Genomic DNA, 11,378 nt, shown 5'->3' on the forward strand with positions numbered 1-11,378 from the left:
ATAATGGAAATGATATGTGCATTTATGTTGTAAGACAATAAACGCTTGTTTATAACATTTAAAAATATATTTCAATTGCCTTAAGCAAGTTGTTTATTTATTTATAATTAAGATTGATTTGATTCTAGATTATCACATAACCTGGCCATAAAACTTTTTATTATATAGTCTATTTATATTCCCTATATAATCTATACAAATGCAAACAGTTCATAACACTACATATTCACCAGATTTTAGGCCGTATTCACCAGAGGAGCAATGCGCGTGCAACGGCATTGTGACGTCACAATCAAAATATCAAACAACGTTTTAAACGATTGTTGCAACGGCCACAGCGAGCTACGTATCTGTGCAGGAAAACAACTATTCAAACCTATTTCAGGATTATTTTTTGACATTTAGACTGGGTTACGCATAGCGAAACTCAGAAAGGAAAACACGGAGGTTAGAAACAGTAATATGGAGACTTTTTTTTATTTTCAACAATGGAAGTTCGTAAATTAAAGTGCATTCAATGTCTTATCTATTCGAATTCGGACTATATAATAAAACAATTATGGACTCTTTTGGTGTTGAATATGGTTTGTTATTTACCAGAAAAATATCCATATTGACCTCGGCTTCGCCTCGGTCAATATGAATATTTTTCTGGTGAATAACAAACCATATTCAATACCAAAAGAGTCCATAATTGTATAATATTTCCCTGTTCTCAGCATGCCTTTCATCATATTCAACCTCCTCGGATGCCTAGTGCATTTTTCAACAATATTTTTTTATGTTTTGTTTGTTTCAGTATAATAAATAATTTATTGCATGAATATTGAGGAAACATGAAGATTTATTCAGCCAATAAATATCATATTCAACTTTGGCAAAACCCTCAGTCAGGGAGCATGATATGTCTTTGCTGAATAAATCCTCATATTTCCCTCATGCAAATTTATACTATGAATACAACATGTAAGAAAAATAAGGCTCAGGACAGTGAAGATTTTATATTTTGGACAGAGTGGTAGTGAGTGTGCAATGTATACCTGAAGACAAAATGTTTAATGAATTTTTTTTTCTTCATTTTTAGAATGATGATAAGGTGCAAAAACCCTCTTCGTGACTTACCACAGTCAAAAATAGGAGGCCTGCTAGCCTCATTCATTTTTATCTTCCTTATATACAAAGGTAGGTGTAAATTAGTCACTTAAGATCAGAAGATTGTATGTTTAAGTGTTATTCAGGTATTACATCCTTTTGCAGTTTTGGGGCTGCATATTTCATTGTTTACATGCACTTATATTATGTGTACACTACTCTAATTGAATATGTTGCCTGGAGAAATCATTTTTTTTTAAATAATTTGAAGTTTTTAGGCTTCAGATTTGGTTTACACCACCAAAACAAAAACCATTTTTTTTTTTAAATGAGGGGAAAAATTAGCCCTCAAATCAGATATTCTCCTAATTTAGAGTTAAATATATTGCATTCAACTGTTTATTATACAAATTATTTGTGATGAAGTTTGTTTATTTGAATAAATTACAGGTTTTCTAGAAGAAGATAACAAAGAAACCTTTAGTAAGTAGTTATTCTAAATATTGATGATACTTTTCTTTCATGGATAGTGTAATGGCATATAATTCCAATCTTCATTTTATCTATTGATTTCCTGTGTTTTGATTGGACGAGAACACGTTCCAGAAAATTTTTACACATCGATAAATTCTTTCAATCAGAACTACTTTCTTGATGACACTACTAGGTTATCGTATAAACAATGAAAGCTGGCTAAATAATGAATACAAGAAACTTTAAATTTAATTAGGGCTTAAACAAAACTGGCAACATACTAGACTGCCTAACTGATGGACGCCGTGAAAATGTTTATATCACTGTCCGATCACGAGTGTGAATTTTAAAAATCGCTGTCTCAACGTTCATACGTAGAAAATAAGCTCAGTCTGTATCGTTTTGACAGGGAAAAGAAACGTACCTCAAACTCTTGTCCTATTAGCATCAAATTCATATTTACTTTCTATTTTGTTCCTCAATATTTGAATAAACAAGTGCAAATTGAAGGCGACGTCGGTCTGCAAGTTTCGCTATGAGAGTTGTTGTTTATGTCAACATGGCCATGGTCAAAGACGAACTATTCTGAAGTAAACTCGTAATTACGATATTTGTTGACTTAAACAACATTCGATTAGTTGCTATAAGTTTATTTATCGATTGTTTTGACAATTTAAGTTGAACTCTATCGAAATATTCATCTCGATTACGTTCCTTTACGGTAAAATGTATTCCTACGCCGTCCAAAATAACGGATTGTATGGAGGCCTCAAAGAGAAATAATTTGAATATTTTTAAGAATTTGATATTGGAATTATAAGAATTAAATGTTCATTTTGAAAAATTTATCGATGTGTAAACTCTTGACATATTACTCACAAACTTAACATAAAAGTGCTTCGCACTTTTATTTAGTTTGTGAGTAAAATGTCAAGAGTTTACACATCGATAAATTTTTCAAAAAGAACGTTTAATCCTATAATATTTTAATAGTTTGCATTGTGTTAATATTTGATGAAAAATGCTAGTTGAAATGGACATGTCAAATATTCTCTGACCCACTCTGGCTTCCCCTTCCTTATCAAAATACAGTCAAACATTGATATCTTGAACTGGATGTTATCTGGGAAAATTGAGATTTTTGAGACCTCAAGATAAAGACATTACAACATATTTTTTTTTAAATGGGTCAAACTTCAATTTCTTTATCATGTATCCATGGACATTCATGCAAGATCAATTTTTCAAGACACCAAAGTTCAACTGTATTTAATTTGAATTAGGAACACACATGATCTGATTATCAAAGATAATGGTATACCATTCAGCATGTTCAGTATATATTTATCATTGACCAAAACATTGGTAACACAATAACTCCTGCATGCATTATTCAGCGTAGCTCTTTAAAGTTCATGCAAGTTTAGTATGTGTAGACTCTATTGTAAAATACCCAATATGACAAGAACTTAAAAATCTGTAAAAGTACTTACTTTAATTCCAAGTGAAGTTATGTTTTAGCTAATTTGGCTAATTTTTACACTTTCTAAGGTATGATTAACTTGTACTTGCTTATAAAACTCTAGTGGCCTATTTTAAAATTGCTATAATCAGTTTAAGACAATGCTTGCTGCTAAATTTTGAGTTTGCTTATTATTTTATGTGTTTATATAATGTGTTAATTCCAACAATATCTACTTCTAAAAATTTAACAGCAATAACAGGGGCTTATGCTGAAAATCTAATCAGTGAATTATAGATGGCATTTTTAGCTCTACTGGACAGAGACTAGAAGAGCTTATGCGATGGTGAGTTGATCCATCTGTCTATCTAGCTGTCCCATCTGTCTGTAATCAATTTTTCAAAAGTGCACTCCTAAGTTTGGTTCTATTTTACAGAAATTCTATTTTTAGTAACCACAGCAACACCGTTCATTGAAATCAAAAACCGATGCACAGAATTATGTATCTCAGTGTAGTCTACTTGTGTGTCAAGTTATATTGAAGTCAGACTAAAACTGCAGGAGGAGTAGCATTTTGAAAATTATTTACACACAGACAGACAAACAGACAGACAGACCGACCGACGGACGGACGGATGGACAACGGACGCATTACTGTCGCATAAGCTCTTCTGGTCTCTGACCAGTAGAGCTAAAAACACCCTGTAAAAAAATAGAAATATGAAATAAATTGACAGACACTCTCTAGAATTTAATGAAATATTATCAAATTCCCATTACAAATAAATTACATAATTAATGGCCCACTTTCCCCTAGACTCCCTAAAAATTACACTAGGCTTCATGTATGTTGATTTTAACGTTTCAATGAGGTTTACTCAATTTTTGCCTCTTTAATTATGGATTCTTAGTTGTAATTTCACACAAAAAATATACACAGTTGTAATACTTACAAAATATTTCTGTTGATTAATTACAACAATACACTATACTGTAACACTAAAAAAAATCCTCTTAGTAAGATGTATAGAGTTTCATAATTGGCATTGCATATGTCCGCTAGAATAGTTACTTAAGACTTTGCAGTTTTCAATAAGCCATATGTGGGTAAACCACCCATTTCTTACCATTCAGTCTATGATTGTAGTAATTTTGTCACCCCTGATTGCAGTATCTTTGATGGTCCAGATTTATTTTTGAAATGGCATCTTGACTTTCTTGAGTGATATGACCGACAATTCTTATAAACAATAAAATGCTTTCTTTGTTATTACTGGAATTAACGGAAGCAGCTGTTGCAGAAAAAATACATAACCCACGGCGTAAGTGGGTTATGTATTTTTTTCTGCAATAGCTGCTTCCGTTAATTCCAGTAATAACAAACAAAGAAACCATTTTATTGTTTATATTTATATCTACATGTTTAAATAATCATTTAAAGTAGGATTAAAAAGATTAATTATTGTATTAATGATGCGAACGTCTTTATACGTTTCATTGATGGAACAGCCACTGATCAAGAAATCTGTACAGGCGACATGCCGACTGTAGTTCATTCAGTGATTAACGCAATGGGTTTTCTTATGAAATAAAGGAGAAAATATTCAGCCGATGTAAATAATTCATAATAAATTTCAGTTAATCAAGAAAACAATTAAGTATTTTTTGCAGGGGTCTCATGTTTTGACCTGGGCATAGCGATATTAACGGTACAAATTGTATTTTCTGGTCTAATATATTTTCAATTGAGAAAAAAAAATGTTCATATAATAGGTAATAATTCATTTTATAGAGGATGCAAATTTCTTAAAAATACATGTCCATGTTTATGCTGACTGCGATATACAAAGGATTATGGTAAATCCCTGTTCAGTATAACCAAATTTGACTGTACTTTTATAGAACCCTTTTATACAGTGTAAGCTCCAATATACCTCTATATACCTCTTTGTGTGACTTCACTCTCTCCTTAGTAGAATTCTGTCTCTTTATAGCAGCCTGTGTTATTCTACCATGATGAGAATGTGCTCCTCTTTCCACATATTCACTTAATTGGTAGCACTGGAGAACTCTCTAAGATAAATGTAGGATGTTTTATAATGTAAAGATTTCAGAAGTCATGGCAAAAGTAATTATGATATTTAGATCACCTAGGCCAAATTCAAGACTAGTTCGAATGCATTTTTCTTATCAAAGAGTTCAGTGGTTACAATGTAAAGCTAACATCATGTCAAACAACCAGTTTTGAAACTTTTACACTGTTGCTGTTAAATTTGATTGCACTTGGTTTACAAAGGCCATAAAAAGTATAAATTTCATTTTTATACGGATAAGCTTAGGATTTTTAGCACTAGTAAGATGAACACTATTTCAAATTTACATGCATTCAAATGAAATTTTACAATATATGAAGGTAATGTAAGTTGAAGTTATTAATTTTCAACAGCTCACAACTTAATGAGATTAGTGGTTGAGATATAATTACAATGTATATATAGTTAATTCCGTCTTCGAGCTTTATTTTAAAATGTTTATACATTGTACATGCATAATTAAACAGTGATAATTTTCTTCACTTTTTGAGGATTTCTTGTGTATTTTGCTAATGATCATGATCTTTTTTTTTAGAATACTTGGAAATTGTGAAGAGATTTTTCCTTAATATAAAGCAGAGAGATAAAATATGTAAGTAAATTTATAGCAAATAAGTGTACATAGAGACCCCATGCAATCAAAGAGCAAGGGCCACGTAGGGCACTTTCTGGCCAAAAGTTGAACCATTTTAAGCTCACCTGAGCTTTTCTGATCACTTGTTGTCTGTCCTCCGCCTAGCTGTCTCTCTGTCAGTCCGTCTGTAAACTTTTCACATTTTCAAATTCTTCTTAAGGACAGATGATACAAACAATTTTTTTCTTTGAAAAAGATTGAATGTCATGTCACAAGTTTAGAAAAGTGGATGGATCTTCGAATTTTTTCTCCTAAGAACTGGAATATGAAAAAGACTTAGAAAATATTATTAATATTTCAATGAAAAAACAAATATAGACAATTCTAATGCAATTGTTTTGTAAAACACTTTTTCATTGGCTAATGCATGATGTTTGAAGCAGTAAAACGAGCATTAATGAGACAGAAAGCTTTTTCATTGTGACGTCATAATAGAGCGATGCAAAACACAATGCTCCGTGACGTATTTCATGTAACGAAATTCATCAAAATAAGACATAAACAACAAACAAAATGCATGGACTGCATTAGAATGGGAATAACTGATCTTCAAATTTGGTATTTGCGACCGTTAATGCTGATTTAACGGTCGCAAATACCCGTTTTACCGGCTCCGCTTACGCGTCGCCGGTAAAACTCAGTTTGCGACTGTTAAATCAGCATTAACGGTCGCAAATACCAAATTAGAAGATAGTTATTCCCTAATTCATATTCAGTAAAGGTTTACAGGTGAAAACAAATTTAAGAATATGTTAACATGGCGCTAAAAGTGTAATATAAACTTAAGAAAAATATAACAAGCCAGGTGAATTTTATTAGGAAAAGCTAAATGGTTAAAATCAGCCTTTGTAATATTGTTAATTTTTTAACATTTAAATTTCCTCCTAAAATTCACCTGGCTTGGTATATTTTTCTAAAGTTTATATTACACTTTTAGCACCAAGATAACATATTCTGAAATTTATTTTCACCTGTAAACCTTTACTGAATGTGATTTATGTATATTTGTTTTTCATTGAAATATTACTAATATTTTCTAAGTCTATTTCATTTTCCAGTTCTTCGGAGAAAAAATTCTAAGAATCATCCATTTTTCTAAACTTGTGACATGATAATAAATCTTTTTCAAAGAAAAAATTTGTTTGTATCATCTGTCCTTGAGAAACACTGGTCCAATTTTAACTAAACTTGGTACAAAGCATCAAGGGTAAAGGGAAGTTTAAATGTTTTGAAATAAAGGTCCTAGCCCCTTCACAAGGGGAAATGATAAAAAAAGATGAAAATAGAGTGGGTCATTCAAAAATCTACTTCTCAAAAACCACTGGGACAGAAAAACTGAAACTTATTTGGAAGCATCCTGGGGTAGTGTAGATTCTAAATTGTTCAATTCATGACCCCATGGTTAGGACGGAGCCACAATAAGTAATCCAAGTGTTACATCAATGTATAGAAAAATCTCTTTAAAAACTTCTCAAGAACCATTGGGCAAGAAAAGCTGAAACATCATGTGGAAGCATTCTGGGGTAGTATACTTTCTAAATTGTTCAAATCTTTATACCTGGGCTTAAGATTGTCAACAATAGGTATTAAAAGGGGGAAAATCTGGTGAAGATCAGCATGGTTAAAGTTACTCAGGTGAGCAATGTGAACCATGGGCCTATTTTTTCCATAATTTCATATAGAACACAACCTCTGATCTAAAATATGAAAACACAAAACAAAAGATTTAATTGTTTCTGAAGATCATGAAACATATGCATGTTTTAATTTTTGGATTGAAGGCTATGCTGTGCTTGTATTTTGAATCTATGCTGTGGGCAGTCAAATAAGCCAGTTTTCTGCAATATTTAAGAACATTGCATTTTCATAAAGCTTGTTTTCAAATAGCTAGATTCTCAGATAAAAATTTTGTAATTGATATTCTATGCATAAAGTGAAACTAGCTCTTAAGATGCCAATTTTCACAATCATATATAGCAATCAAACCTTGCATGGAACTTTAAATGAATTCAAAGTACACTAATCTAGAAATTTTAAGTTAGTCTCTTTTTTTGAAGATCTTTCAACTTTTTGTGAGTATTTTTAAATATGTATAATAAATGATATGAACACTTCTGTACTTCCAAGATCTTGACAGAGAAAAGTCCTATCTTGATGAGAAAGCCAGAAAGTTGAGAATTCTCTGCTACACCATGACAGTGCCAGCTAACATGCAGACAAAGGCTGTAGCCGTGAACAACACATGGGGAGCCCGATGTACGAAACTAATTTTTGTGACTCCCGACCTAGCTCTACTTTGTACACCATGCAAGTGGATGTAAAAGAGGGAAGAAGCTACCTCACAGACAAAACTGTAAAAACACTCATAGCTCTGTACAAAACTTATAGAAATGATTATGATTGGTTTTTCAAATGTGACGATGACGTATTTATCATCATGGAAAATTTACACCTCTTTTTGGCCAAGCATGAATCTCATGTACCAGTTTATCTGGGGCACCAGTTTAGACTGTTGACAAAGCAGGGATATTTTCGGGGAGGTGCGGGATATGCTATAAATAGAAAGGCCCTGGATATGATTAACGAGGAAGGTTTTCAAGTGTCCGGGAAATGTGAGATCTCGGGGAAGGACGAGGATTTAGATATAGGGAGGTGTTTTGGAAACCTCGGCGTAAAAATTTATTCCACTGTTGATACTCCAGGGACGACAAGCATTCCATCCTTTTGGCTTTGAGAGGGCTTTCTATGGACATAAAGGAGGGGAGATTTACTACGTCTCAAGGCCCTACAACACGGTAAATACAAAACTATTTTTTTTTTGCCAATTTTAATTATGTGGTTATCATCAGATTATATGTTTTATGTTTTTACAGTATTGTAGGTATTGAAGATCTCATTATTAATTGAGAAAAGTTTTTTTAAAAAAATTATATGGCAAGGTATGTTGATTAATTGATCACTGCCAATTGTAAAATTAAAAAAATAGTCATCCCCCTTTATTTGAAACATAAAAATTAGTTTCATGTGAAAAATATCTTACTGGTAAAGGTTTCCCTATACATGTATATAAGTTTATTTTCGGAAAAATATACGTTAAGAGATTTTCTTTCTTTATCCAGGGCCCTGATTGTTGTAGTGAGTTCACCGTGTCTTTCCACTATGTTACTCCAGAGGAAATGTACCTAATGGAATTTTTATTGTATCACACTGAATAATCTATGGCCGACATTCCAAGTCGCAAAGGACAAGGAAATTTTCACAAACAAAGAAGCTGTTATTCCTGATAAGGCCCCAAATGAATAGTGCTGCTCACTCCCAAATTTATCTGGCATCATCTATTTAGATATTCAAGATTTGAGTAGATTTTTTTAAAAACGTTTTATAACCTAAGCAAAGGTCAGATGATACAAACAATAAATTGGATGCATGGTTTTGGTATATAATTTTTGACTTTATATACTAGTTGTAAATGATAAATATTACAAATCTCTTAAACATTCAGAATTGTAGATTTTCTCGAAAATTTCTATTATGAAAAAAGTTTGTATCATATGGCCTCAATTAAAATGTTTTTTTTCTATAAAAGTTTACAGTATCAATATCCTTTCAGCAGTGAAGGTACTTGGTCATTAGAGATATCACATGCCAGAAATATTAATTTTTTTAAAACAAGGAAATATTGCAGGGTATATTCATGGTAGTCCTAGTATATTTTTATCAAGATTTACTTGTATTGGGTTTTTTTTCCCTTTTTTAATGCAAGGATGCAAGGAAATTCAAAGGCTATTTTTGAATTTAAAAGTATTTTGGAATTTGATATGAGAAACTTTAAATGAAAATTTAAGAAATGTAAGTACAATGTACTTTTTTTAATTTTATACAAATGCATGGTTTACTAAGTCTATATGTTTAAACATAGATATTGGTGCTTTATATTATATAAATTTTAACTCTACTTGTCTATTTATAATGGTCTCTGTTTTGTAGATTACATTTTTTTTATTCCTACAATTGTATAAATATGTATTACATTGTTTATATACATGTACTTCAGATTTTTTTTAGTGAATGCAATATTTTTTGAGTAAGTGCCTGGGGCCCTTAATATTGGCAAACCATAAATGTGAAGGTTTTAAGTGGCTTTTAAGGAAGTTCTAAACACTTATGAAACATGCCTCTAAATTTGAGAAATCTGTATCACCTAAAGGTGTTCCTACTGATCTGGTTCATTTTCACCTGCCGTAGGAGAAAACTGTTAAAAAAACAGTCAAAGTGAAATCACCGTTATTTTCTTAACTTTCAAAATGACTGTACATGCAAATTATGTTTTGAGCTACTTTATCCTTAGGCATACATAATGTTAAGAATTTTTAATCCATTTCAAATATTAATTGTGTTATTTACTGTGATATGTATTTTATATCAATGGGCAGATCACTCCAGCTCTCTAAAGGTTCACTTGTAGCAGCATTATATATACTAAAATTAATCTAGTCACACGCTTGTATGAATTCCCTACCACACCATAGGATCCCTCACTCTGATTTTTAGACTCTTTTTCTGGAGGTTTGCTTATAAAGAGCTTATTTTTTTGTATCTTGTTGAGTTGCAGTCACTTTTGAATGTATGACTCATGCCCCAACATTCCCAGAATATGCTTTTGGTATTTCATAAATAGACAAGCTCACCATACTTTTCTGTACATAGGTATATATTTACATTTATCTACCTGTCTTTGTCTGATATATCTTTATACAGTCATACATTGTTACCTCAAACTCAATGAGACTTCAAAATCACTTTAATAAGGTACCGTAAATCTGGAAATTTTTCTGTAGATAAATTTTTAACAAATTTGCGAGTTCATTGCATTCGCAAAAATATTTTCTTAAAAATAAATTACCAATAAGAAAATGTAAACAAAGCAGTGGTAATTTGCAAAATTTTGAAACATAAAAATTAATCAACATCATTTTGACCCGATTTCGCAAAATAAAATCGATGTAAAAATTTCCAGATTTACAGTATATCATTATTATCCATTGTATTTGATATTTTGGTGTTTGAGATGCCCAAATGTGCATCTCATCAAAGTCAAAGAATTTTTTTTTTCCTAGAATCAAAAGATACAGTTATTTCTGTGTCCTCTGTCTGTTTGACCACAAAAACTTTGACTATGCCCATATCTTTTGATAGTTTGAGATATGGCTTTTGTATTTCACATTGTGTATTATATGTGAAAAAAAATCCTTTCTTTTGGTATCAACATATTTGGCCTCTTGACCTTGAGTTTGACCCAATTTTTCAAGTTTTAACCTTGCATAATTTTGTATTCAATCAATGATGTTATGGCTTTTATTTTACACACTGATCAGTTGTATTCCTTGTGACAAGATCTTTCTTTGTGTTCCAACAATTTTCCATTGATGAATGGACTCTATTGGTCATTACTTTTGAACAATTGATACCAGGGCTTTATATTTCACATGTATATTTCTTGTGACAAGACCTTCCCCAGTGCACCTGCAATTTTGATCTTGACCTTTGATATTGACCTTTATTTGAAAAACTTAATTACTTTGACCATATCATTTTCTGGAGCTTTCATATCTCACAGTTGGGT

General features: G+C 31.6%; 1 pseudogene; it reads left to right on the forward strand.

The window, feature by feature from the left end:
- The first annotated feature begins 1,073 nt into the window (after positions 1-1,073).
- Positions 1,074-9,117, forward strand: LOC134277461 (glycoprotein-N-acetylgalactosamine 3-beta-galactosyltransferase 1-like; annotated as a pseudogene).
- Positions 9,118-11,378: the final 2,261 nt, after the last annotated feature.

The sequence above is a fragment of the Saccostrea cucullata genome, unplaced genomic scaffold, assembly GCF_032062105.1.
Source record: "Saccostrea cucullata isolate Sc308-1 unplaced genomic scaffold, CSIRO_AGI_Scuc_v1 ctg6485, whole genome shotgun sequence".
Lineage (NCBI taxonomy): Eukaryota > Metazoa > Mollusca > Bivalvia > Ostreida > Ostreidae > Saccostrea > Saccostrea cuccullata.